The sequence below is a fragment of the Pelobates fuscus genome, chromosome 6, assembly GCF_036172605.1.
Source record: "Pelobates fuscus isolate aPelFus1 chromosome 6, aPelFus1.pri, whole genome shotgun sequence".
In the NCBI taxonomy this organism is placed as follows: Eukaryota; Metazoa; Chordata; class Amphibia; order Anura; family Pelobatidae; genus Pelobates; species Pelobates fuscus.
In genome coordinates, this window is record NC_086322.1 from 37,850,346 (window position 1) to 37,873,577 (window position 23,232).

General features: G+C 40.0%; 31 non-coding genes across 31 annotated transcripts; all 31 read right to left on the bottom strand.

Annotated features, from left to right (window-relative positions):
• Positions 1–175: 175 nt before the first annotated feature.
• On the bottom strand, positions 176–248 carry TRNAR-CCU (transfer RNA arginine (anticodon CCU)). The gene has a single exon. It is a non-coding gene; the product is annotated as a tRNA-Arg (tRNA).
• Positions 249–1,506: 1,258 nt separating this feature from the next.
• On the bottom strand, positions 1,507–1,579 carry TRNAR-CCU (transfer RNA arginine (anticodon CCU)). The gene has a single exon. It is a non-coding gene; the product is annotated as a tRNA-Arg (tRNA).
• Positions 1,580–2,328: 749 nt separating this feature from the next.
• Positions 2,329–2,421, bottom strand: TRNAI-UAU (transfer RNA isoleucine (anticodon UAU)). Its single transcript is given in 2 exon segments — positions 2,329–2,364; positions 2,384–2,421. It is a non-coding gene; the product is annotated as a tRNA-Ile (tRNA).
• Positions 2,422–2,837: 416 nt separating this feature from the next.
• TRNAR-CCU (transfer RNA arginine (anticodon CCU)) lies at positions 2,838–2,910 on the bottom strand. Its single transcript has one exon. It is a non-coding gene; the product is annotated as a tRNA-Arg (tRNA).
• A 749-nt stretch (positions 2,911–3,659) lies between these two features.
• On the bottom strand, positions 3,660–3,752 carry TRNAI-UAU (transfer RNA isoleucine (anticodon UAU)). Its single transcript is given in 2 exon segments — positions 3,660–3,695; positions 3,715–3,752. It is a non-coding gene; the product is annotated as a tRNA-Ile (tRNA).
• Positions 3,753–4,168: 416 nt separating this feature from the next.
• Positions 4,169–4,241, bottom strand: TRNAR-CCU (transfer RNA arginine (anticodon CCU)). The gene has a single exon. It is a non-coding gene; the product is annotated as a tRNA-Arg (tRNA).
• Positions 4,242–4,990: 749 nt separating this feature from the next.
• On the bottom strand, positions 4,991–5,083 carry TRNAI-UAU (transfer RNA isoleucine (anticodon UAU)). Its single transcript is given in 2 exon segments — positions 4,991–5,026; positions 5,046–5,083. It is a non-coding gene; the product is annotated as a tRNA-Ile (tRNA).
• Positions 5,084–5,499: 416 nt separating this feature from the next.
• Positions 5,500–5,572, bottom strand: TRNAR-CCU (transfer RNA arginine (anticodon CCU)). Its single transcript has one exon. It is a non-coding gene; the product is annotated as a tRNA-Arg (tRNA).
• A 749-nt stretch (positions 5,573–6,321) lies between these two features.
• Positions 6,322–6,414, bottom strand: TRNAI-UAU (transfer RNA isoleucine (anticodon UAU)). The gene is given in 2 exon segments: positions 6,322–6,357; positions 6,377–6,414. It is a non-coding gene; the product is annotated as a tRNA-Ile (tRNA).
• Positions 6,415–6,830: 416 nt separating this feature from the next.
• TRNAR-CCU (transfer RNA arginine (anticodon CCU)) lies at positions 6,831–6,903 on the bottom strand. The gene has a single exon. It is a non-coding gene; the product is annotated as a tRNA-Arg (tRNA).
• A 749-nt stretch (positions 6,904–7,652) lies between these two features.
• Positions 7,653–7,745, bottom strand: TRNAI-UAU (transfer RNA isoleucine (anticodon UAU)). The gene is given in 2 exon segments: positions 7,653–7,688; positions 7,708–7,745. It is a non-coding gene; the product is annotated as a tRNA-Ile (tRNA).
• A 416-nt stretch (positions 7,746–8,161) lies between these two features.
• On the bottom strand, positions 8,162–8,234 carry TRNAR-CCU (transfer RNA arginine (anticodon CCU)). The gene has a single exon. It is a non-coding gene; the product is annotated as a tRNA-Arg (tRNA).
• Positions 8,235–8,984: 750 nt separating this feature from the next.
• Positions 8,985–9,077, bottom strand: TRNAI-UAU (transfer RNA isoleucine (anticodon UAU)). The gene is given in 2 exon segments: positions 8,985–9,020; positions 9,040–9,077. It is a non-coding gene; the product is annotated as a tRNA-Ile (tRNA).
• Positions 9,078–9,493: 416 nt separating this feature from the next.
• Positions 9,494–9,566, bottom strand: TRNAR-CCU (transfer RNA arginine (anticodon CCU)). The gene has a single exon. It is a non-coding gene; the product is annotated as a tRNA-Arg (tRNA).
• Positions 9,567–10,315: 749 nt separating this feature from the next.
• Positions 10,316–10,408, bottom strand: TRNAI-UAU (transfer RNA isoleucine (anticodon UAU)). Its single transcript is given in 2 exon segments — positions 10,316–10,351; positions 10,371–10,408. It is a non-coding gene; the product is annotated as a tRNA-Ile (tRNA).
• A 416-nt stretch (positions 10,409–10,824) lies between these two features.
• Positions 10,825–10,897, bottom strand: TRNAR-CCU (transfer RNA arginine (anticodon CCU)). The gene has a single exon. It is a non-coding gene; the product is annotated as a tRNA-Arg (tRNA).
• A 749-nt stretch (positions 10,898–11,646) lies between these two features.
• On the bottom strand, positions 11,647–11,739 carry TRNAI-UAU (transfer RNA isoleucine (anticodon UAU)). The gene is given in 2 exon segments: positions 11,647–11,682; positions 11,702–11,739. It is a non-coding gene; the product is annotated as a tRNA-Ile (tRNA).
• Positions 11,740–12,977: 1,238 nt separating this feature from the next.
• On the bottom strand, positions 12,978–13,070 carry TRNAI-UAU (transfer RNA isoleucine (anticodon UAU)). Its single transcript is given in 2 exon segments — positions 12,978–13,013; positions 13,033–13,070. It is a non-coding gene; the product is annotated as a tRNA-Ile (tRNA).
• Positions 13,071–13,486: 416 nt separating this feature from the next.
• On the bottom strand, positions 13,487–13,559 carry TRNAR-CCU (transfer RNA arginine (anticodon CCU)). Its single transcript has one exon. It is a non-coding gene; the product is annotated as a tRNA-Arg (tRNA).
• A 749-nt stretch (positions 13,560–14,308) lies between these two features.
• TRNAI-UAU (transfer RNA isoleucine (anticodon UAU)) lies at positions 14,309–14,401 on the bottom strand. The gene is given in 2 exon segments: positions 14,309–14,344; positions 14,364–14,401. It is a non-coding gene; the product is annotated as a tRNA-Ile (tRNA).
• A 416-nt stretch (positions 14,402–14,817) lies between these two features.
• On the bottom strand, positions 14,818–14,890 carry TRNAR-CCU (transfer RNA arginine (anticodon CCU)). The gene has a single exon. It is a non-coding gene; the product is annotated as a tRNA-Arg (tRNA).
• A 749-nt stretch (positions 14,891–15,639) lies between these two features.
• Positions 15,640–15,732, bottom strand: TRNAI-UAU (transfer RNA isoleucine (anticodon UAU)). The gene is given in 2 exon segments: positions 15,640–15,675; positions 15,695–15,732. It is a non-coding gene; the product is annotated as a tRNA-Ile (tRNA).
• Positions 15,733–16,148: 416 nt separating this feature from the next.
• Positions 16,149–16,221, bottom strand: TRNAR-CCU (transfer RNA arginine (anticodon CCU)). The gene has a single exon. It is a non-coding gene; the product is annotated as a tRNA-Arg (tRNA).
• A 750-nt stretch (positions 16,222–16,971) lies between these two features.
• Positions 16,972–17,064, bottom strand: TRNAI-UAU (transfer RNA isoleucine (anticodon UAU)). The gene is given in 2 exon segments: positions 16,972–17,007; positions 17,027–17,064. It is a non-coding gene; the product is annotated as a tRNA-Ile (tRNA).
• Positions 17,065–17,480: 416 nt separating this feature from the next.
• On the bottom strand, positions 17,481–17,553 carry TRNAR-CCU (transfer RNA arginine (anticodon CCU)). The gene has a single exon. It is a non-coding gene; the product is annotated as a tRNA-Arg (tRNA).
• A 748-nt stretch (positions 17,554–18,301) lies between these two features.
• On the bottom strand, positions 18,302–18,394 carry TRNAI-UAU (transfer RNA isoleucine (anticodon UAU)). Its single transcript is given in 2 exon segments — positions 18,302–18,337; positions 18,357–18,394. It is a non-coding gene; the product is annotated as a tRNA-Ile (tRNA).
• A 416-nt stretch (positions 18,395–18,810) lies between these two features.
• TRNAR-CCU (transfer RNA arginine (anticodon CCU)) lies at positions 18,811–18,883 on the bottom strand. The gene has a single exon. It is a non-coding gene; the product is annotated as a tRNA-Arg (tRNA).
• A 756-nt stretch (positions 18,884–19,639) lies between these two features.
• Positions 19,640–19,732, bottom strand: TRNAI-UAU (transfer RNA isoleucine (anticodon UAU)). Its single transcript is given in 2 exon segments — positions 19,640–19,675; positions 19,695–19,732. It is a non-coding gene; the product is annotated as a tRNA-Ile (tRNA).
• A 416-nt stretch (positions 19,733–20,148) lies between these two features.
• Positions 20,149–20,221, bottom strand: TRNAR-CCU (transfer RNA arginine (anticodon CCU)). Its single transcript has one exon. It is a non-coding gene; the product is annotated as a tRNA-Arg (tRNA).
• A 1,246-nt stretch (positions 20,222–21,467) lies between these two features.
• Positions 21,468–21,540, bottom strand: TRNAR-CCU (transfer RNA arginine (anticodon CCU)). Its single transcript has one exon. It is a non-coding gene; the product is annotated as a tRNA-Arg (tRNA).
• A 749-nt stretch (positions 21,541–22,289) lies between these two features.
• TRNAI-UAU (transfer RNA isoleucine (anticodon UAU)) lies at positions 22,290–22,382 on the bottom strand. The gene is given in 2 exon segments: positions 22,290–22,325; positions 22,345–22,382. It is a non-coding gene; the product is annotated as a tRNA-Ile (tRNA).
• Between the last annotated feature and the right edge of the window lie 850 nt (positions 22,383–23,232).

Sequence of the window (23,232 nt, forward strand, 5' to 3'; positions counted from 1 at the left end):
AAATTGAAATGCACTTGAAATTCCTGATCATTTTCACTTTAGTGAAAAACCCTGTTAGGTTTATACAACTACTTGTCTCCATGATTAAACCTCACATAATCTCATCAGCGGAATAAAATATTACATTTGGGGGATGCTAAATTTGAGTGCCATACTCAAGTTCAAGCAACTTCAACACCCCAGATGGGACTTGAACCCACAATCCCTGGCTTAGGAGGCCAGTGCCTTATCCATTAGGCCACTGGGGCTTGACGTGTAACTTTCTTTAAACATTAAAAAAAACACAAGCTTGTCTTAGTATCCACACACAATAAGCCCAGTGTCTGTAACAATATCATTTCTCTTGCACCTACAGTGTCATGCAGCCAAAAGTCTTTAAGATAGTGAAACTCTTTAGTTTTCGTTTGTTTGTAAACGGAAAAAAGATGCGCATCGTGGTGGCAGCACATTTTAAGAAAACTCAGGTCATAAAAATGGAATGTTCCAACCATTGAACAAGAGGGCTGCAAAGGCAAAACAAGTACGACATGCAACTTTTTTCTTTTCAATTTTCTTTTCCTTATACCCCTTGTATCGTCTACTATCCACCTTACCACTTGCCTCAATCTATATTTATCATGTTTTCTCCCTTGCGCCGACTCTCAATATTTGGGCACAGCTATTTTGTTCTCCTCTGTCTGTGGTGTATACAGTTTGTCCTTTAGTTGCATTCTTTTCACTGATGGATTGTCAGTAAATCCGCTTAGCAACCGAAGTGGAACTTTGCTTAAGCTCCGCCCCTTGGACAAAAATTGCCCAAGATAACACTTCTACTAAAAAAAAAGGCAATCCCTAACAAAAATAGTACGATGAATTTAAGAGCAAATAAAAACAAGGGCAAACAGAGGGACAAAATAGAATCCATTTACATCCTGTTGGACTGGTGAGGCGTTGAGAGCTGGTTGGAGACAACGTGCTGGACCTTGCAGATAAACCAATGAAAAGCAAATGCAAAAACTTCTCTAGGTGAGTCTTGAACTCACAACCTCGGCATTGCTCAACAGATACTGCCTTATAAGTACCGCGCGCTAGCCGATTGCGCCACTAGAGCAAGTTGCTTGTTCTACAACTTCTGTGTTTTCACCCAAACCTGCGCTGTCCATGTGTTCTCAGTTAACTTCTAATTAGTTGAATGCAAGATTCATGTGGCAATTTCATAATCGTACAGATATATTCACTGAATTGAGAATTGTCCAGAATTTAAAGTGAATTTTAAAATCAAGGCCGACGCAGCTGAACTGAAGGCGTAGGTAACTTGGAGAAAATTGTCCACTTGGTCCTTTAAATTGAAATGCACTTGAAATTCCTGATCATTTTCACTTTAGTGAAAAACCCTGTTAGGTTTACACAACTACTTGTCTCCATGATTAAACCTCACATAATCTCATCAGCGAATAAAATATTACATTTGGTGCATGCTAAATTTGAGTGCCATACTCAAGTTCAAGCACCTTCAACACGCGGGTGCACCCCAGATGGGACTTGAACCCACAATCCCTGGCTTAGGAGGCCAGTGCCTTATCCATTAGGCCACTGGGGCTTGACGTGTAACTTTCTTTTAACAGTAAAAAAAACACAAGCTTGTCTTAGTATCCACACACAATAAGCCCAGTGTCTGTAACAATATCATTTCTCTTGCACCTACAGTGTCATGCAGCCAAAAGTCTTTAAGATAGTGAAACTCTTTAGTTTTCGTTTGTTTGTAAACGGAAAAAAGATGCGCATCGTGGTGGAAGCACATTTTAAGAAAACTCAGGTCATAAAAATGGAATGTTCCAACCATTGAACAAGAGGGCTGCAAAGGCAAAACAAGTACGACATGCAACTTTTTTCTTTTCAATTTTCTTTTCCTTATACCCCTTGTATCGTCTACTATCCACCTTACCACTTGCCTCAATCTATATTTATCATGTTTTCTCCCTTGCGCCGACTCTCAATATTTGGGCACAGCTATTTTGTTCTCCTCTGTCTGTGGTGTATACAGTTTGTCCTTTAGTTGCATTCTTTTCACTGATGGATTGTCAGTAAATCCGCTTAGCAACCGAAGTGGAACTTTGCTTAAGCTCCGCCCCTTGGACAAAAATTGCCCAAGATAACACTTCTACTAAAAAAAAAGGCAATCCCTAACAAAAATAGTACGATGAATTTAAGAGCAAATAAAAACAAGGGCAAACAGAGGGACAAAATAGAATCCATTTACATCCTGTTGGACTGGTGAGGCGTTGAGAGCTGGTTGGAGACAACGTGCTGGATCTTGCAGATAAACCAATGAAAAGCAAATGCAAAAACTGCTCTAGGTGAGGCTTGAACTCACAACCTCGGCATTGCTCAACAGATACTGCCTTATAAGTACCGCGCGCTAACCGATTGCGCCACTAGAGCAAGTTGCTTGTTCTGCAACTTCTGTGTTTTCACCCAAACCTACGCTGTCCATGTGTTCTCAGTTAACTTCTAATTAGTTGAATGCAATTTTCATGTGGCAATTTCATAATCGTACAGATATATTCACTGAATTGAGAATTGTCCAGAATTTAAAGTGAATTTTAAAATCAAGGCCGACGCAGCTGAACTGAAGGCATAGGTAACTTGGAGAAAATTGTCCACTTGGTCCTTTAAATTGAAATGCACTTGAAATTCCTGATCATTTTCACTTTAGTGAAAAACCCTGTTAGGTTTACACAACTACTTGTCTCCATGATTAAACCTCACATAATCTCATCAGCGAATAAAATATTACATTTGGTGCATGCTAAATTTGAGTGCCATACTCAAGTTCAAGCACCTTCAACACGCGGGTGCACCCCAGATGGGACTTGAACCCACAATCCCTGGCTTAGGAGGCCAGTGCCTTATCCATTAGGCCACTGGGGCTTGACGTGTAACTTTCTTTTAACAGTAAAAAAAACACAAGCTTGTCTTAGTATCCACACACAATAAGCTCAGTGTCTGTAACAATATCATTTCTCGTGCACCTACAGTGTCATGCAGCCAAAAGTCTTTAAGATAGTGAAACTCTTTAGTTTTCGTTTGTTTGTAAACGGAAAAAAGATGCGCATCGTGGTGGCAGCACATTTTAAGAAAACTCAGGTCATAAAAATGGAATGTTCCAACCATTGAACAAGAGGGCTGCAAAGGCAAAACAAGTACGACATGCAACTTTTTTCTTTTCAATTTTCTTTTCCTTATACCCCTTGTATCGTCTACTATCCACCTTACCACTTGCCTCAATCTATATTTATCATGTTTTCTCCCTTGCGCCGACTCTCAATATTTGGGCACAGCTATTTTGTTCTCCTCTGTCTGTGGTGTATACAGTTTGTCCTTTAGTTGCATTCTTTTCACTGATGGATTGTCAGTAAATCCGCTTAGCAACCGAAGTGGAACTTTGCTTAAGCTCCGCCCCTTGGACAAAAATTGCCCAAGATAACACTTCTACTAAAAAAAAAGGCAATCCCTAACAAAAATAGTACGATGAATTTAAGAGCAAATAAAAACAAGGGCAAACAGAGGGACAAAATAGAATCCATTTACATCCTGTTGGACTGGTGAGGCGTTGATAGCTGGTTGGAGACAACGTGCTGGACCTTGCAGATAAACCAATGAAAAGCAAATGCAAAAACTGCTCTAGGTGAGGCTTGAACTCACAACCTCGGCATTGCTCAACAGATACTGTCTTATAAGTACCGCGCGCTAACCGATTGCGCCACTAGAGCAAGTTGCTTGTTCTGCAACTTCTGTGTTTTCACCCAAACCTGCGCTGTCCATGTGTTCTCAATTAACTTCTAATTAGTTGAATGCAAGTTTCATGTGGCAATTTCATAATCGTACAGATATATTCACTGAATTGAGAATTGTCCAGAATTTAAAGTGAATTTTAAAATCAAGGCCGACGCAGCTGAACTGAAGGCGTAGGTAACTTGGAGAAAATTGTCCACTTGGTCCTTTAAATTGAAATACACTTGAAATTCCTGATCATTTTCACTTTAGTGAAAAACCCTGTAAGGTTTACACAACTACTTGTCTCCATGATTAAACCTCACATAATCTCATCAGCGAATAAAATATTACATTTGGGGGATGCTAAATTTGAGTGCCATACTCAAGTTCAAGCACCTTCAACACGCGGGTGCACCCCAGATGGGACTTGAACCCACAATCCCTGGCTTAGGAGGCCAGTGCCTTATCCATTAGGCCACTGGGGCTTGACGTGTAACTTTCTTTTAACAGTAAAAAAAAACACAAGCTTGTCTTAGTATCCACACACAATAAGCCCAGTGTCTGTAACAATATCATTTCTCTTGCACCTACAGTGTCATGCAGCCAAAAGTCTTTAAGATAGTGAAACTCTTTAGTTTTCGTTTGTTTGTAAACGGAAAAAAGATGCGCATCGTGGTGGAAGCACATTTTAAGAAAACTCAGGTCATAAAAATGGAATGTTCCAACCATTGAACAAGAGGGCTGCAAAGGCAAAACAAGTACGACATGCAACTTTTTTCTTTTCAATTTTCTTTTCCTTATACCCCTTGTATCGTCTACTATCCACCTTACCACTTGCCTCAATCTATATTTATCATGTTTTCTCCCTTGCGCCGACTCTCAATATTTGGGCACAGCTATTTTGTTCTCCTCTGTCTGTGGTGTATACAGTTTGTCCTTTAGTTGCATTCTTTTCACTGATGGATTGTCAGTAAATCCGCTTAGCAACCGAAGTGGAACTTTGCTTAAGCTCCGCCCCTTGGACAAAAATTGCCCAAGATAACACTTCTACTAAAAAAAAGGCAATCCCTAACAAAAATAGTACGATGAATTTAAGAGCAAATAAAATCAAGGGCAAACAGAGGGACAAAATAGAATCCATTTACATCCTGTTGGACTGGTGAGGCGTTGAGAGCTGGTTGGAGACAACGTGCTGGACCTTGCAGATAAACCAATGAAAAGCAAATGCAAAAACTTCTCTAGGTGAGTCTTGAACTCACAACCTCGGCATTGCTCAACAGATACTGCCTTATAAGTACCGCGCGCTAACCGATTGCGCCACTAGAGCAAGTTGCTTGTTCTACAACTTCTGTGTTTTCACCCAAACCTGCGCTGTCCATGTGTTCTCAGTTAACTTCTAATTAGTTGAATGCAAGATTCATGTGGCAATTTCATAATCGTACAGATATATTCACTGAATTGAGAATTGTCCAGAATTTAAAGTGAATTTTAAAATCAAGGCCGACGCAGCTGAACTGAAGGCTTAGGTAACTTGGAGAAAATTGTCCACTTGGTCCTTTAAATTGAAATACACTTGAAATTCCTGATCATTTTCACTTTAGTGAAAAACCCTGTAAGGTTTACACAACTACTTGTCTCCATGATTAAACCTCACATAATCTCATCAGCGAATAAAATATTACATTTGGGGGATGCTAAATTTGAGTGCCATACTCAAGTTCATGCACCTTCAACACGCGGGTGCACCCCAGATGGGACTTGAACCCACAATCCCTGGCTTAGGAGGCCAGTGCCTTATCCATTAGGCCACTGGGGCTTGACGTGTAACTTTCTTTTAACAGTAAAAAAAACACAAGCTTGTCTTAGTATCCACACACAATAAGCTCAGTGTCTGTAACAATATCATTTCTCGTGCACCTACAGTGTCATGCAGCCAAAAGTCTTTAAGATAGTGAAACTCTTTAGTTTTCGTTTGTTTGTAAACGGAAAAAAGATGCGCATCGTGGTGGCAGCACATTTTAAGAAAACTCAGGTCATAAAAATGGAATGTTCCAACCATTGAACAAGAGGGCTGCAAAGGCAAAACAAGTACGACATGCAACTTTTTTCTTTTCAATTTTCTTTTCCTTATACCCCTTGTATCGTCTACTATCCACCTTACCACTTGCCTCAATCTATATTTATCATGTTTTCTCCATTGCGCCGACTCTCAATATTTGGGCACAGCTATTTTGTTCTCCTCTGTCTGTGGTGTATACAGTTTGTCCTTTAGTTGCATTCTTTTCACTGATGGATTGTCAGTAAATCCGCTTAGCAACTGAAGTGGAACTTTGCTTAAGCTCCGCCCCTTGGACAAAAATTGCCCAAGATAACACTTCTACTAAAAAAAAAGGCAATCCCTAACAAAAATAGTACGATGAATTTAAGAGCAAATAAAAACAAGGGCAAACAGAGGGACAAAATAGAATCCATTTACATCCTGTTGGACTGGTGAGGCGTTGATAGCTGGTTGGAGACAACGTGCTGGATCTTGCAGATAAACCAATGAAAAGCAAATGCAAAAACTGCTCTAGGTGAGGCTTGAACTCACAACCTCGGCATTGCTCAACAGATACTGCCTTATAAGTACCGCGCGCTAACCGATTGCGCCACTAGAGCAAGTTGCTTGTTCTGCAACTTCTGTGTTTTCACCCAAACCTACGCTGTCCATGTGTTCTCAGTTAACTTCTAATTAGTTGAATGCAAGTTTCATGTGGCAATTTCATAATCGTACAGATATATTCACTGAATTGAGAATTGTCCAGAATTTAAAGTGAATTTTAAAATCAAGGCCGACGCAGCTGAACTGAAGGCATAGGTAACTTGGAGAAAATTGTCCACTTGGTCCTTTAAATTGAAATGCACTTGAAATTCCTGATCATTTTCACTTTAGTGAAAAACCCTGTTAGGTTTACACAACTACTTGTCTCCATGATTAAACCTCACATAATCTCATCAGCGAATAAAATATTACATTTGGTGCATGCTAAATTTGAGTGCCATACTCAAGTTCAAGCACCTTCAACACGCGGGTGCACCCCAGATGGGACTTGAACCCACAATCCCTGGCTTAGGAGGCCAGTGCCTTATCCATTAGGCCACTGGGGCTTGACGTGTAACTTTCTTTTAACAGTAAAAAAAACACAAGCTTGTCTTAGTATCCACACACAATAAGCTCAGTGTCTGTAACAATATCATTTCTCGTGCACCTACAGTGTCATGCAGCCAAAAGTCTTTAAGATAGTGAAACTCTTTAGTTTTCGTTTGTTTGTAAACGGAAAAAAGATGCGCATCGTGGTGGCAGCACATTTTAAGAAAACTCAGGTCATAAAAATGGAATGTTCCAACCATTGAACAAGAGGGCTGCAAAGGCAAAACAAGTACGACATGCAACTTTTTTCTTTTCAATTTTCTTTTCCTTATACCCCTTGTATCGTCTACTATCCACCTTACCACTTGCCTCAATCTATATTTATCATGTTTTCTCCCTTGCGCCGACTCTCAATATTTGGGCACAGCTATTTTGTTCTCCTCTGTCTGTGGTGTATACAGTTTGTCCTTTAGTTGCATTCTTTTCACTGATGGATTGTCAGTAAATCCGCTTAGCAACCGAAGTGGAACTTTGCTTAAGCTCCGCCCCTTGGACAAAAATTGCCCAAGATAACACTTCTACTAAAAAAAAAGGCAATCCCTAACAAAAATAGTACGATGAATTTAAGAGCAAATAAAAACAAGGGCAAACAGAGGGACAAAATAGAATCCATTTACATCCTGTTGGACTGGTGAGGCGTTGATAGCTGGTTGGAGACAACGTGCTGGACCTTGCAGATAAACCAATGAAAAGCAAATGCAAAAACTGCTCTAGGTGAGGCTTGAACTCACAACCTCGGCATTGCTCAACAGATACTGTCTTATAAGTACCGCGCGCTAACCGATTGCGCCACTAGAGCAAGTTGCTTGTTCTGCAACTTCTGTGTTTTCACCCAAACCTGCGCTGTCCATGTGTTCTCAATTAACTTCTAATTAGTTGAATGCAAGTTTCATGTGGCAATTTCATAATCGTACAGATATATTCACTGAATTGAGAATTGTCCAGAATTTAAAGTGAATTTTAAAATCAAGGCCGACGCAGCTGAACTGAAGGCGTAGGTAACTTGGAGAAAATTGTCCACTTGGTCCTTTAAATTGAAATACACTTGAAATTCCTGATCATTTTCACTTTAGTGAAAAACCCTGTAAGGTTTACACAACTACTTGTCTCCATGATTAAACCTCACATAATCTCATCAGCGAATAAAATATTACATTTGGGGGATGCTAAATTTGAGTGCCATACTCAAGTTCAAGCACCTTCAACACGCGGGTGCACCCCAGATGGGACTTGAACCCACAATCCCTGGCTTAGGAGGCCAGTGCCTTATCCATTAGGCCACTGGGGCTTGACGTGTAACTTTCTTTTAACAGTAAAAAAAAACACAAGCTTGTCTTAGTATCCACACACAATAAGCCCAGTGTCTGTAACAATATCATTTCTCTTGCACCTACAGTGTCATGCAGCCAAAAGTCTTTAAGATAGTGAAACTCTTTAGTTTTCGTTTGTTTGTAAACGGAAAAAAGATGCGCATCGTGGTGGAAGCACATTTTAAGAAAACTCAGGTCATAAAAATGGAATGTTCCAACCATTGAACAAGAGGGCTGCAAAGGCAAAACAAGTACGACATGCAACTTTTTTCTTTTCAATTTTCTTTTCCTTATACCCCTTGTATCGTCTACTATCCACTTTACCACTTGCCTCAATCTATATTTATCATGTTTTCTCCCTTGCGCCGACTCTCAATATTTGGGCACAGCTATTTTGTTCTCCTCTGTCTGTGGTGTATACAGTTTGTCCTTTAGTTGCATTCTTTTCACTGATGGATTGTCAGTAAATCCGCTTAGCAACCGAAGTGGAACTTTGCTTAAGCTCCGCCCCTTGGACAAAAATTGCCCAAGATAACACTTCTACTAAAAAAAAAGGCAATCCCTAACAAAAATAGTACGATGAATTTAAGAGCAAATAAAAACAAGGGCAAACAGAGGGACAAAATAGAATCCATTTACATCCTGTTGGACTGGTGAGGCGTTGAGAGCTGGTTGGAGACAACGTGCTGGACCTTGCAGATAAACCAATGAAAAGCAAATGCAAAAACTTCTCTAGGTGAGTCTTGAACTCACAACCTCGGCATTGCTCAACAGATACTGCCTTATAAGTACCGCGCGCTAACCGATTGCGCCACTAGAGCAAGTTGCTTGTTCTACAACTTCTGTGTTTTCACCCAAACCTGCGCTGTCCATGTGTTCTCAGTTAACTTCTAATTAGTTGAATGCAAGATTCATGTGGCAATTTCATAATCGTACAGATATATTCACTGAATTGAGAATTGTCCAGAATTTAAAGTGAATTTTAAAATCAAGGCCGACGCAGCTGAACTGAAGGCGTAGGTAACTTGGAGAAAATTGTCCACTTGGTCCTTTAAATTGAAATACACTTGAAATTCCTGATCATTTTCACTTTAGTGAAAAACCCTGTAAGGTTTACACAACTACTTGTCTCCATGATTAAACCTCACATAATCTCATCAGCGAATAAAATATTACATTTGGGGGATGCTAAATTTGAGTGCCATACTCAAGTTCATGCACCTTCAACACGCGGGTGCACCCCAGATGGGACTTGAACCCACAATCCCTGGCTTAGGAGGCCAGTGCCTTATCCATTAGGCCACTGGGGCTTGACGTGTAACTTTCTTTTAACAGTAAAAAAAACACAAGCTTGTCTTAGTATCCACACACAATAAGCTCAGTGTCTGTAACAATATCATTTCTCGTGCACCTACAGTGTCATGCAGCCAAAAGTCTTTAAGATAGTGAAACTCTTTAGTTTTCGTTTGTTTGTAAACGGAAAAAAGATGCGCATCGTGGTGGCAGCACATTTTAAGAAAACTCAGGTCATAAAAATGGAATGTTCCAACCATTGAACAAGAGGGCTGCAAAGGCAAAACAAGTACGACATGCAACTTTTTTCTTTTCAATTTTCTTTTCCTTATACCCCTTGTATCGTCTACTATCCACCTTACCACTTGCCTCAATCTATATTTATCATGTTTTCTCCATTGCGCCGACTCTCAATATTTGGGCACAGCTATTTTGTTCTCCTCTGTCTGTGGTGTATACAGTTTGTCCTTTAGTTGCATTCTTTTCACTGATGGATTGTCAGTAAATCCGCTTAGCAACTGAAGTGGAACTTTGCTTAAGCTCCGCCCCTTGGACAAAAATTGCCCAAGATAACACTTCTACTAAAAAAAAAGGCAATCCCTAACAAAAATAGTACGATGAATTTAAGAGCAAATAAAAACAAGGGCAAACAGAGGGACAAAATAGAATCCATTTACATCCTGTTGGACTGGTGAGGCGTTGATAGCTGGTTGGAGACAACGTGCTGGACCTTGCAGATAAACCAATGAAAAGCAAATGCAAAAACTGCTCTAGGTGAGGCTTGAACTCACAACCTCGGCATTGCTCAACAGATACTGCCTTATAAGTACCGCGCGCTAACCGATTGCGCCACTAGAGCAAGTTGCTTGTTCTGCAACTTCTGTGTTTTCACCCAAACCTACGCTGTCCATGTGTTCTCAGTTAACTTCTAATTAGTTGAATGCAAGTTTCATGTGGCAATTTCATAATCGTACAGATATATTCACTGAATTGAGAATTGTCCAGAATTTAAAGTGAATTTTAAAATCAAGGCCGACGCAGCTGAACTGAAGGCGTAGGTAACTTGGAGAAAATTGTCCACTTGGTCCTTTAAATTGAAATACACTTGAAATTCCTGATCATTTTCACTTTAGTGAAAAACCCTGTAAGGTTTACACAACTACTTGTCTCCATGATTAAACCTCACATAATCTCATCAGCGAATAAAATATTACATTTGGGGGATGCTAAATTTGAGTGCCATACTCAAGTTCAAGCACCTTCAACACACGGGTGCACCCCAGATGGGACTTGAACCCACAATCCCTGGCTTAGGAGGCCAGTGCCTTATCCATTAGGCCACTGGGGCTTGACGTGTAACTTTCTTTTAACAGTAAAAAAAACACAAGCTTGTCTTAGTATCCACACACAATAAGCCCAGTGTCTGTAACAATATCATTTCTCTTGCACCTACAGTGTCATGCAGCCAAAAGTCTTTAAGATAGTGAAACTCTTTAGTTTTCGTTTGTTTGTAAACGGAAAAAAGATGCGCATCGTGGTGGCAGCACATTTTAAGAAAACTCAGGTCATAAAAATGGAATGTTCCAACCATTGAACAAGAGGGCTGCAAAGGCAAAACAAGTACGACATGCAACTTTTTTCTTTTCAATTTTCTTTTCCTTATACCTCTTGTATCGTCTACTATCCACCTTACCACTTGCCTCAATCTATATTTATCATGTTTTCTCCATTGCGCCGACTCTCAATATTTGGGCACAGCTATTTTGTTCTCCTCTGTCTGTGGTGTATACAGTTTGTCCTTTAGTTGCATTCTTTTCACTGATGGATTGTCAGTAAATCCGCTTAGCAACTGAAGTGGAACTTTGCTTAAGCTCCGCCCCTTGGACAAAAATTGCCCAAGATAACACTTCTACTAAAAAAAAAGGCAATCCCTAACAAAAATAGTACAATGAATTTAAGAGCAAATAAAAACAAGGGCAAACAGAGGGACAAAATAGAATCCATTTACATCCTGTTGGACTGGTGAGGCGTTGATAGCTGGTTGGAGACAACGTGCTGGACCTTGCAGATAAACCAATGAAAAGCAAATGCAAAAACTGCTCTAGGTGAGGCTTGAACTCACAACCTCGGCATTGCTCAACAGATACTGCCTTATAAGTACCGCGCGCTAACCGATTGCGCCACTAGAGCAAGTTGCTTGTTCTGCAACTTCTGTGTTTTCACCCAAACCTACGCTGTCCATGTGTTCTCAGTTAACTTCTAATTAGTTGAATGCAAGTTTCATGTGGCAATTTCATAATCGTACAGATATATTCACTGAATTGAGAATTGTCCAGAATTTAAAGTGAATTTTAAAATCAAGGCCGACGCAGCTGAACTGAAGGCATAGGTAACTTGGAGAAAATTGTCCACTTGGTCCTTTAAATTGAAATGCACTTGAAATTCCTGATCATTTTCACTTTAGTGAAAAACCCTGTTAGGTTTACACAACTACTTGTCTCCATGATTAAACCTCACATAATCTCATCAGCGAATAAAATATTACATTTGGTGCATGCTAAATTTGAGTGCCATACTCAAGTTCAAGCACCTTCAACACGCGGGTGCACCCCAGATGGGACATGAACCCACAATCCCTGGCTTAGGAGGCCAGTTCCTTATCCATTAGGCCACTGGGGCTTGACGTGTAACTTTCTTTTAACAGTAAAAAAAACACAAGCTTGTCTTAGTATCCACACACAATAAGCCCAGTGTCTGTAACAATATCATTTCTCTTGCACCTACAGTGTCATGCAGCCAAAAGTCTTTAAGATAGTGAAACTCTTTAGTTTTCGTTTGTTTGTAAACGGAAAAAAGCTGCGCATCGTGGTGGCAGCACATTTTAAGAAAACTCAGGTCATAAAAATGGAATGTTCCAACCATTGAACAAGAGGGCTGCAAAGGCAAAACAAGTACGACATGCAACTTTTTTCTTTTCAATTTTCTTTTCCTTATACCCCTTGTATCGTCTACTATCCACCTTACCACTTGCCTCAATCTATATTTATCATGTTTTCTCCATTGCGCCGACTCTCAATATTTGGGCACAGCTATTTTGTTCTCCTCTGTCTGTGGTGTATACAGTTTGTCCTTTAGTTGCATTCTTTTCACTGATGGATTGTCAGTAAATCCGCTTAGCAACTGAAGTGGAACTTTGCTTAAGCTCCGCCCCTTGGACAAAAATTGCCCAAGATAACACTTCTACTAAAAAAAAAGGCAATCCCTAACAAAAATAGTACGATGAATTTAAGAGCAAATAAAAACAAGGGCAAACAGAGGGACAAAATAGAATCCATTTACATCCTGTTGGACTGGTGAGGCGTTGATAGCTGGTTGGAGACAACGTGCTGGACCTTGCAGATAAACCAATGAAAAGCAAATGCAAAAACTGCTCTAGGTGAGGCTTGAACTCACAACCTCGGCATTGCTCAACAGATACTGCCTTATAAGTACCGCGCGCTAACCGATTGCGCCACTAGAGCAAGTTGCTTGTTCTGCAACTTCTGTGTTTTCACCCAAACCTACGCTGTCCATGTGTTCTCAGTTAACTTCTAATTAGTTGAATGCAAGTTTCATGTGGCAATTTTATAATCGTACAGATATATTCACTGAATTGAGAATTGTCCAGAATTTAAAGTGAATTTTAAAATCAAGTCCGACGCAGCTGAACTGAAGGCGTAGGTAACTTGGAGAAAATTGTCCACTTGGTCCTTTAAATTGAAATGCACTTGAAATTCCTGATCATTTTCACTTTAGTGAAAAACCCTGTTAGGTTTATACAACTACTTGTCTCCATGATTAAACCTCACATAATCTCATCAGCGAATAAAATATTACATTTGGGGGATGCTAAATTTGAGTGCCATACTCAAGTTCAAGCACCTTCAACACGCGGGTGCACCCCAGATGGGACTTGAACCCACAATCCCTGGCTTAGGAGGCCAGTGCCTTATCCATTAGGCCACTGGGGCTTGACGTGTAACTTTCTTTTAACAGTAAAAAAAACACAAGCTTGTCTTAGTATCCACACACAATAAGCTCAGTGTCTGTAACAATATCATTTCTCGTGCACCTACAGTGTCATGCAGCCAAAAGTCTTTAAGATAGTGAAACTCTTTAGTTTTCGTTTGTTTGTAAACGGAAAAAAGCTGCGCATCGTGGTGGCAGCACATTTTAAGAAAACTCAGGTCATAAAAATGGAATGTTCCAACCATTGAACAAGAGGGCTGCAAAGGCAAAACAAGTACGACATGCAACTTTTTTCTTTTCAATTTTCTTTTCCTTATACCCCTTGTATCGTCTACTATCCACCTTACCACTTGCCTCAATCTATATTTATCATGTTTTCTCCATTGCGCCGACTCTCAATATTTGGGCACAGCTATTTTGTTCTCCTCTGTCTGTGGTGTATACAGTTTGTCCTTTAGTTGCATTCTTTTCACTGATAGATTGTCAGTAAATCCGCTTAGCAACTGAAGTGGAACTTTGCTTAAGCTCCGCCCCTTGGACAAAAATTGCCCAAGATAACACTTCTACTAAAAAAAAAGGCAATCCCTAACAAAAATAGTACGATGAATTTAAGAGCAAATAAAAACAAGGGCAAACAGAGGGACAAAATAGAATCCATTTACATCCTGTTGGACTGGTGAGGCGTTGATAGCTGGTTGGAGACAACGTGCTGGACCTTGCAGATAAACCAATGAAAAGCAAATGCAAAAACTGCTCTAGGTGAGGCTTGAACTCACAACCTCGGCATTGCTCAACAGATACTGCCTTATAAGTACCGCGCGCTAACCGATTGCGCCACTAGAGCAAGTTGCTTGTTCTGCAACTTCTGTGTTTTCACCCAAACCTACGCTGTCCATGTGTTCTCAGTTAATTTCTAATTAGTTGAATGCAAGTTTCATGTGGCAATTTCATAATCGTACAGATATATTCACTGAATTGAGAATTGTCCAGAATTTAAAGTGAATTTTAAAATCAAGGCCGACGCAGCTGAACTGAAGGCATAGGTAACTTGGAGAAAATTGTCCACTTGGTCCTTTAAATTGAAATGCACTTGAAATTCCTGATCATTTTCACTTTAGTGAAAAACCCTGTTAGGTTTACACAACTACTTGTCTCCATGATTAAACCTCACATAATCTCATCAGCGAATAAAATATTACATTTGGTGCATGCTAAATTTGAGTGCCATACTCAAGTTCAAGCACCTTCAACACGCGGGTGCACCCCAGATGGGACTTGAACCCACAATCCCTGGCTTAGGAGGCCAGTGCCTTATCCATTAGGCCACTGGGGCTTGACGTGTAACTTTCTTTTAACAGTAAAAAAAACACAAGCTTGTCTTAGTATCCACACACAATAAGCTCAGTGTCTGTAACAATATCATTTCTCGTGCACCTACAGTGTCATGCAGCCAAAAGTCTTTAAGATAGTGAAACTCTTTAGTTTTCGTTTGTTTGTAAACGGAAAAAAGATGCGCATCGTGGTGGCAGCACATTTTAAGAAAACTCAGGTCATAAAAATGGAATGTTCCAACCATTGAACAAGAGGGCTGCAAAGGCAAAACAAGTACGACATGCAACTTTTTTCTTTTCAATTTTCTTTTCCTTATACCCCTTGTATCGTCTACTATCCACCTTACCACTTGCCTCAATCTATATTTATCATGTTTTCTCCCTTGCGCCGACTCTCAATATTTGGGCACAGCTATTTTGTTCTCCTCTGTCTGTGGTGTATACAGTTTGTCCTTTAGTTGCATTCTTTTCACTGATGGATTGTCAGTAAATCCGCTTAGCAACCGAAGTGGAACTTTGCTTAAGCTCCGCCCCTTGGACAAAAATTGCCCAAGATAACACTTCTACTAAAAAAAAAGGCAATCCCTAACAAAAATAGTACGATGAATTTAAGAGCAAATAAAAACAAGGGCAAACAGAGGGACAAAATAGAATCCATTTACATCCTGTTGGACTGGTGAGGCGTTGAGAGCTGGTTGGAGACAACGTGCTGGACCTTGCAGATAAACCAATGAAAAGCAAATGCAAAAACTGCTCTAGGTGAGGCTTGAACTCACAACCTCGGCATTGCTCAACAGATACTGTCTTATAAGTACCGCGCGCTAACCGATTGCGCCACTAGAGCAAGTTGCTTGTTCTGCAACTTCTGTGTTTTCACCCAAACCTGCGCTGTCCATGTGTTCTCAATTAACTTCTAATTAGTTGAATGCAAGTTTCATGTGGCAATTTCATAATCGTACAGATATATTCACTGAATTGAGAATTGTCCAGAATTTAAAGTGAATTTTAAAATCAAGGCCGACGCAGCTGAACTGAAGGCGTAGGTAACTTGGAGAAAATTGTCCACTTGGTCCTTTAAATTGAAATACACTTGAAATTCCTGATCATTTTCACTTTAGTGAAAAACCCTGTAAGGTTTACACAACTACTTGTCTCCATGATTAAACCTCACATAATCTCATCAGCGAATAAAATATTACATTTGGGGGATGCTAAATTTGAGTGCCATACTCAAATTCAAGCACCTTCAACACGCGGGTGCACCCCAGATGGGACTTGAACCCACAATCCCTGGCTTAGGAGGCCAGTGCCTTATCCATTAGGCCACTGGGGCTTGACGTGTAACTTTCTTTTAACAGTAAAAAAAACCACAAGCTTGTCTTAGTATCCACACACAATAAGCCCAGTGTCTGTAACAATATCATTTCTCTTGCACCTACAGTGTCATGCAGCCAAAAGTCTTTAAGATAGTGAAACTCTTTAGTTTTCGTTTGTTTGTAAACGGAAAAAAGATGCGCATCGTGGTGGAAGCACATTTTAAGAAAACTCAGGTCATAAAAATGGAATGTTCCAACCATTGAACAAGAGGGCTGCAAAGGCAAAACAAGTACGACATGCAACTTTTTTCTTTTCAATTTTCTTTTCCTTATACCCCTTGTATCGTCTACTATCCACCTTACCACTTGCCTCAATCTATATTTATCATGTTTTCTCCCTTGCGCCGACTCTCAATATTTGGGCACAGCTATTTTGTTCTCCTCTGTCTGTGGTGTATACAGTTTGTCCTTTAGTTGCATTCTTTTCACTGATGGATTGTCAGTAAATCCGCTTAGCAACCGAAGTGGAACTTTGCTTAAGCTCCGCCCCTTGGACAAAAATTGCCCAAGATAACACTTCTACTAAAAAAAAAGGCAATCCCTAACAAAAATAGTACGATGAATTTAAGAGCAAATAAAAACAAGGGCAAACAGAGGGACAAAATAGAATCCATTTACATCCTGTTGGACTGGTGAGGCGTTGAGAGCTGGTTGGAGACAACGTGCTGGACCTTGCAGATAAACCAATGAAAAGCAAATGCAAAAACTTCTCTAGGTGAGTCTTGAACTCACAACCTCGGCATTGCTCAACAGATACTGCCTTATAAGTACCGCGCGCTAACCGATTGCGCCACTAGAGCAAGTTGCTTGTTCTACAACTTCTGTGTTTTCACCCAAACCTGCGCTGTCCATGTGTTCTCAGTTAACTTCTAATTAGTTGAATGCAAGATTCATGTGGCAATTTCATAATCGTACAGATATATTCACTGAATTGAGAATTGTCCAGAATTTAAAGTGAATTTTAAAATCAAGGCCGACACAGCTGAACTGAAGGCGTAGGTAACTTGGAGAAAATTGTCCACTTGGTCCTTTAAATTGAAATACACTTGAAATTCCTGATCATTTTCACTTTAGTGAAAAACCCTGTTAGGTTTACACAACTACTTGTCTCCATGAGTAAACCTCACATAATCTCATCAGCGAATAAAATATTACATTTGGGGGATGCTAAATTTGAGTGCCATACTCAAGTTCAAGCACCTTCAACACACGGGTGCACCCCAGATGGGACTTGAACCCACAATCCCTGGCTTAGGAGGCCAGTGCCTTATCCATTAGGCCACTGGGGCTTGACTTGTAACTTTCTTTTAACAGTAAAAAAAACACAAGCTTGTCTTAGTATCCACACACAATAAGCTCAGTGTCTGTAACAATATCATTTCTCTTGCACCTACAGTGTCATGCAGCCAAAAGTCTTTAAGATAGTGAAACTCTTTAGTTTTCGTTTGTTTGTAAACGGAAAAAAGATGCGCATCGTGGTGGCAGCACATTTTAAGAAAACTCAGGTCATAAAAATGGAATGTTCCAACCATTGAACAAGAGGGCTGCAAAGGCAAAACAAGTACGACATGCAACTTTTTTCTTTTCAATTTTCTTTTCCTTATACCCCTTGTATCGTCTACTATCCACCTTACCACTTGCCTCAATCTATATTTATCATGTTTTCTCCCTTGCGCCGACTCTCAATATTTGGGCACAGCTATTTTGTTCTCCTCTGTCTGTGGTGTATACAGTTGGTCCTTTAGTTGCATTCTTTTCACTGATGGATTGTCAGTAAATGCGCTTAGCAACCGAAGTGGAACTTTGCTTAAGCTCCGCCCCTTGGACAAAAATTGCCAAGATAACACTTCTACTAAAAAAAAAGGCAATCCCTAACAAAAATAGTACGATGAATTTAAGAGCAAATAAAAACAAGGGCAAACAGAGGGACAAAATAGAATCCATTTACATCCTGTTGGACTGGTGAGGCGTTGAGAGCTGGTTGGAGACAACGTGCTGGACCTTGCAGATAAACCAATGAAAAGCAAATGCAAAAACTGCTCTAGGTGAGGCTTGAACTCACAACCTCGGCATTGCTCAACAGATACTGCCTTATAAGTACCGCGCGCTAACCGATTGCGCCACTAGAGCAAGTTGCTTGTTCTGCAACTTCTGTGTTTTCACCCAAACCTACGCTGTCCATGTGTTCTCAGTTAACTTCTAATTAGTTGAATGCAAGTTTCATGTGGCAATTTTATAATCGTACAGATATATTCACTGAATTGAGAATTGTCCAGAATTTAAAGTGAATTTTAAAATCAAGTCCGACGCAGCTGAACTGAAGGCGTAGGTAACTTGGAGAAAATTGTCCACTTGGTCCTTTAAATTGAAATGCACTTGAAATTCCTGATCATTTTCACTTTAGTGAAAAACCCTGTTAGGTTTACACAACTACTTGTCTCCATGATTAAACCTCACATAATCTCATCAGCGAATAAAATATTACATTTGGGGGATGCTAAATTTGAGTGCCATACTCAAATTCAAGCACCTTCAACACGCGGGTGCACCCCAGATGGGACTTAAACCCACAATCCCTGGCTTAGGAGGCCAGTGCCTTATCCATTAGGCCACTGGGGCTTGACGTGTAACTTTCTTATAACAGTAAAAAAAAAAAAAAACCAAAAGCTTGTCTTAGTATCCACACACAATAAGCTCAGTGTCTGTAACAATATCATTTCTCTTGCACCTACAGTGTCATGCAGCCAAAAGTCTTTAAGATAGTGAAACTCTTTAGTTTTCGTTTGTTTGTAAACGGAAAAAAGATGCGCATCGTGGTGGCAGCACATTTTAAGAAAACTCAGGTCATAAAAATGGAATGTTCCAACCATTGAACAAGAGGGCTGCAAAGGCAAAACAAGTACGACATGCAACTTTTTTCTTTTCAATTTTCTTTTCCTTATACCCCTTGTATCGTCTACTATCCACCTTACCACTTGCCTCAATCTATATTTATCATGTTTTCTCCCTTGCGCCGACTCTCAATATTTGGGCACAGCTATTTTGTTCTCCTCTGTCTGTGGTGTATACAGTTGGTCCTTTAGTTGCATTCTTTTCACTGATGGATTGTCAGTAAATGCGCTTAGCAACCGAAGTGGAACTTTGCTTAAGCTCCGCCCCTTGGAAAAAATTGCCCAAGATAACACTTCTACTAAAAAAAAAGGCAATCCCTAACAAAAATAGTACGATGAATTTAAGAGCAAATAAAAACAAGGGCAAACAGAGGGACAAAATAGAATCCATTTACATCCTGTTGGACTGGTGAGGCGTTGAGAGCTGGTTGGAGACAACGTGCTGGACCTTGCAGATAAACCAATGAAAAGCAAATGCAAAAACTGCTCTAGGTGAGGCTTGAACTCACAACCTCGGCATTGCTCAACAGATACTGCCTTATAAGTACCGCGCGCTAACCGATTGCGCCACTAGAGCAAGTTGCTTGTTCTGCAACTTCTGTGTTTTCACCCAAACCTGCGCTGTCCATGTGTTCTCAATTAACTTCTAATTAGTTGAATGCAAGTTTCATGTGGCAATTTCATAATCGTACAGATATATTCACTGAATTGAGAATTGTCCAGAATTTAAAGTGAATTTTAAAATCAAGGCCGACGCAGCTGAACTGAAGGCGTAGGTAACTTGGAGAAAATTGTCCACTTGGTCCTTTAAATTGAAATACACTTGAAATTCCTGATCATTTTCACTTTAGTGAAAAACCCTGTAAGGTTTACACAACTACTTGTCTCCATGATTAATCCTCACATAATCTCATCAGCGAATAAAATATTACATTTGGGGGATGCTAAATTTGAGTGCCATACTCAAATTCAAGCACCTTCAACACGCGGGTGCACCCCAGATGGGACTTAAACCCACAATCCCTGGCTTAGGAGGCCAGTGCCTTATCCATTAGGCTACTGGGGCTTGACGTGTAACTTTCTTATAACAGTAAAAAAAAAAAAAAAAAAAAAGCTTGTCTTAGTATCCACACACAATAAGCTCAGTGTCTGTAACAATATCATTTCTCTTGCACCTACAGTGTCATGCAGCCAAAAGTCTTTAAGATAGTGAAACTCTTTAGTTTTCGTTTGTTTGTAAACGGAAAAAAGCTGCGCATCGTGGTGGCAGCACATTTTAAGAAAACTCAGGTCATAAAAATGGAATGTTCCAACCATTGAACAAGAGGGCTGCAAAGGCAAAACAAGTACGACATGCAACTTTTTTCTTTTCAATTTTCTTTTCCTTATACCCCTTGTATCGTCTACTATCCACCTTACCACTTGCCTCAATCTATATTTATCATGTTTTCTCCCTTGCGCCGACTCTCAATATTTGGGCACAGCTATTTTGTTCTCCTCTGTCTGTGGTGTATACAGTTTGTCCTTTAGTTGCATTCTTTTCACTGATGGATTGTCAGTAAATCCGCTTAGCAACCGAAGTGGAACTTTGCTTAAGCTCCGCCCCTTGGACAAAAATTGCCCAAGATAACACTTCTACTAAAAAAAAGGCAATCCCTAACAAAAATAGTACGATGAATTTAAGAGCAAATAAAAACAAGGGCAAACAGAGGGACAAAATAGAATCCATTTACATCCTGTTGGACTGGTGAGGCGTTGAGAGCTGGTTGGAGACAACGTGCTGGACCTTGCAGATAAACCAATGAAAAGCAAATGCAAAAACTGCTCTAGGTGAGGCATCGCTCAACAGATACTGCCTTATAAGTACCGCGCGCTAACCGATTGCGCCACTAGAGCAAGTTGCTTGTTCTGCAACTTCTGTGTTTTCACCCAAACCTGCGCTGTCCATGTGTTCTCAATTAACTTCTAATTAGTTGAATGCAAGTTTCATGTGGCAATTACATAATCGTACAGATATATTCACTGAATTGAGAATTGTCCAGAATTTAAAGTGAATTTTAAAATCAAGGCCGACGCAGCTGAACTGAAGGCGTAGGTAACTTGGAGAAAATTGTCCACTTGGTCCTTTAAATTGAAATACACTTGAAATTCCTGATCATTTTCACTTTAGTGAAAAACCCTGTAAGGTTTACACAACTACTTGTCTCCATGATTAAACCTCACATAATCTCATCAGCAAATAAAATATTACATTTGGGGGATGCTAAATTTGAGTGCCATACTCAAGTTCAAGCACCTTCAACACGCGGGTGCACCCCAGGTGGGACTTGAACCCACAATCCCTGGCTTAGGAGGCCAGTGCCTTATCCATTAGGCCACTGGGGCTTAACGTGTAACTTTCTTTTAACAGTAAAAAAACCACAAGCTTGTCTTAGTATCCACACACAATAAGCTCAGTGTCTGTAACAATATCATTTCTCTTGCACCTACAGTGTCATGCAGCCAAAAGTCTTTAAGATAGTGAAACTCTTTAGTTTTCGTTTGTTTGTAAACGGAAAAAAGATGCGCATCGTGGTGGCAGCACATTTTAAGAAAACTCAGGTCATAAAAATGGAATGTTCCAACCATTGAACAAGAGGGCTGCAAAGGCAAAACAAGTACGACATGCAACTTTTTTCTTTTCAATTTTCTTTTCCTTATACCCCTTGTATCGTCTACTATCCACCTTACCACTTGCCTCAATCTATATTTATCATGTTTTCTCCCTTGCGCCGACTCTCAATATTTGGGCACAGCTATTTTGTTCTCCTCTGTCTGTGGTGTATACAGTTTGTCCTTTAGTTGCATTCTTTTCACTGATGGATTGTCAGTAAATCCGCTTAGCAACCGAAGTGGAACTTTGCTTAAGCTCCGCCCCTTGGACAAAAATTGCCCAAGATAACACTTCTACTAAAAAAAAAGGCAATCCCTAACAAAAATAGTACGATGAATTTAAGAGCAAATAAAAACAAGGGCAAACAGAGGGACAAAATAGAATCCATTTACATCCTGTTGGACTGGTGAGGCGTTGAGAGCTGGTTGGAGACAACGTGCTGGACCTTGCAGATAAACCAATGAAAAGCAAATGCAAAAACTGCTCTAGGTGAGGCTTGAACTCACAACCTCGGCATTGCTCAACAGATACTGCCTTATAAGTACCGCGCGCTAACCGATTGCGCCATTAGAGCAAGTTACTTGTTCTGCAACTTCTGTGTTTTCACCCAAACCTGCGCTGTCCATGTGTTCTCAATTAACTTCTAATTAGTTGAATGCAAGTTTCATGTGGCAATTTCATAATCGTACAGATATATTCACTGAATTGAGAATTGTCCAGAATTTAAAGTGAATTTTAAAATCAAGGCTGACGCAGCTGAACTGAAGGCGTAGGTAACTTGGAGAAAATTGTCCACTTGGTCCTTTAAATTGAAATACACTTGAAATTCCTGATCATTTTCACTTTAGTGAAAAACCCTGTAAGGTTTACACAACTACTTGTCTCCATGATTAAACCTCACATAATCTCATCAGCGAATAAAATATTACATTTGGGGGATGCTAAATTTGAGTGCCATACTCAAGTTCAAGCACCTTCAACACGCGGGTGCACCCCAGATGGGACTTGAACCCACAATCCCTGGCTTAGGAGGTAGTGCCTTATCCATTAGGCCACTGGGGCTTGACGTGTAACTTTCTTATAACAGTAAAAAAAAAAAAAAAAACACAAGCTTGTCTTAGTATCCACACACAATAAGCTCAGTGTCTGTAACAATATCATTTCTCTTGCACCTACAGTGTCATGCAGCCAAAAGTCTTTAAGATAGTGAAACTCTTTAGTTTTCGTTTGTTTGTAAACGGAAAAAAGATGCGCATCGTGGTGGCAGCACATTTTAAGAAAACTCAGGTCATAAAAATGGAATGTTCCAACCATTGAACAAGAGGGCTGCAAAGGCAAAACAAGTACGACATGCAACTTTTTTCTTTTCAATTTTATTTTCCTTATACCCCTTGTATCGTCTACTATCCACCTTACCACTTGCC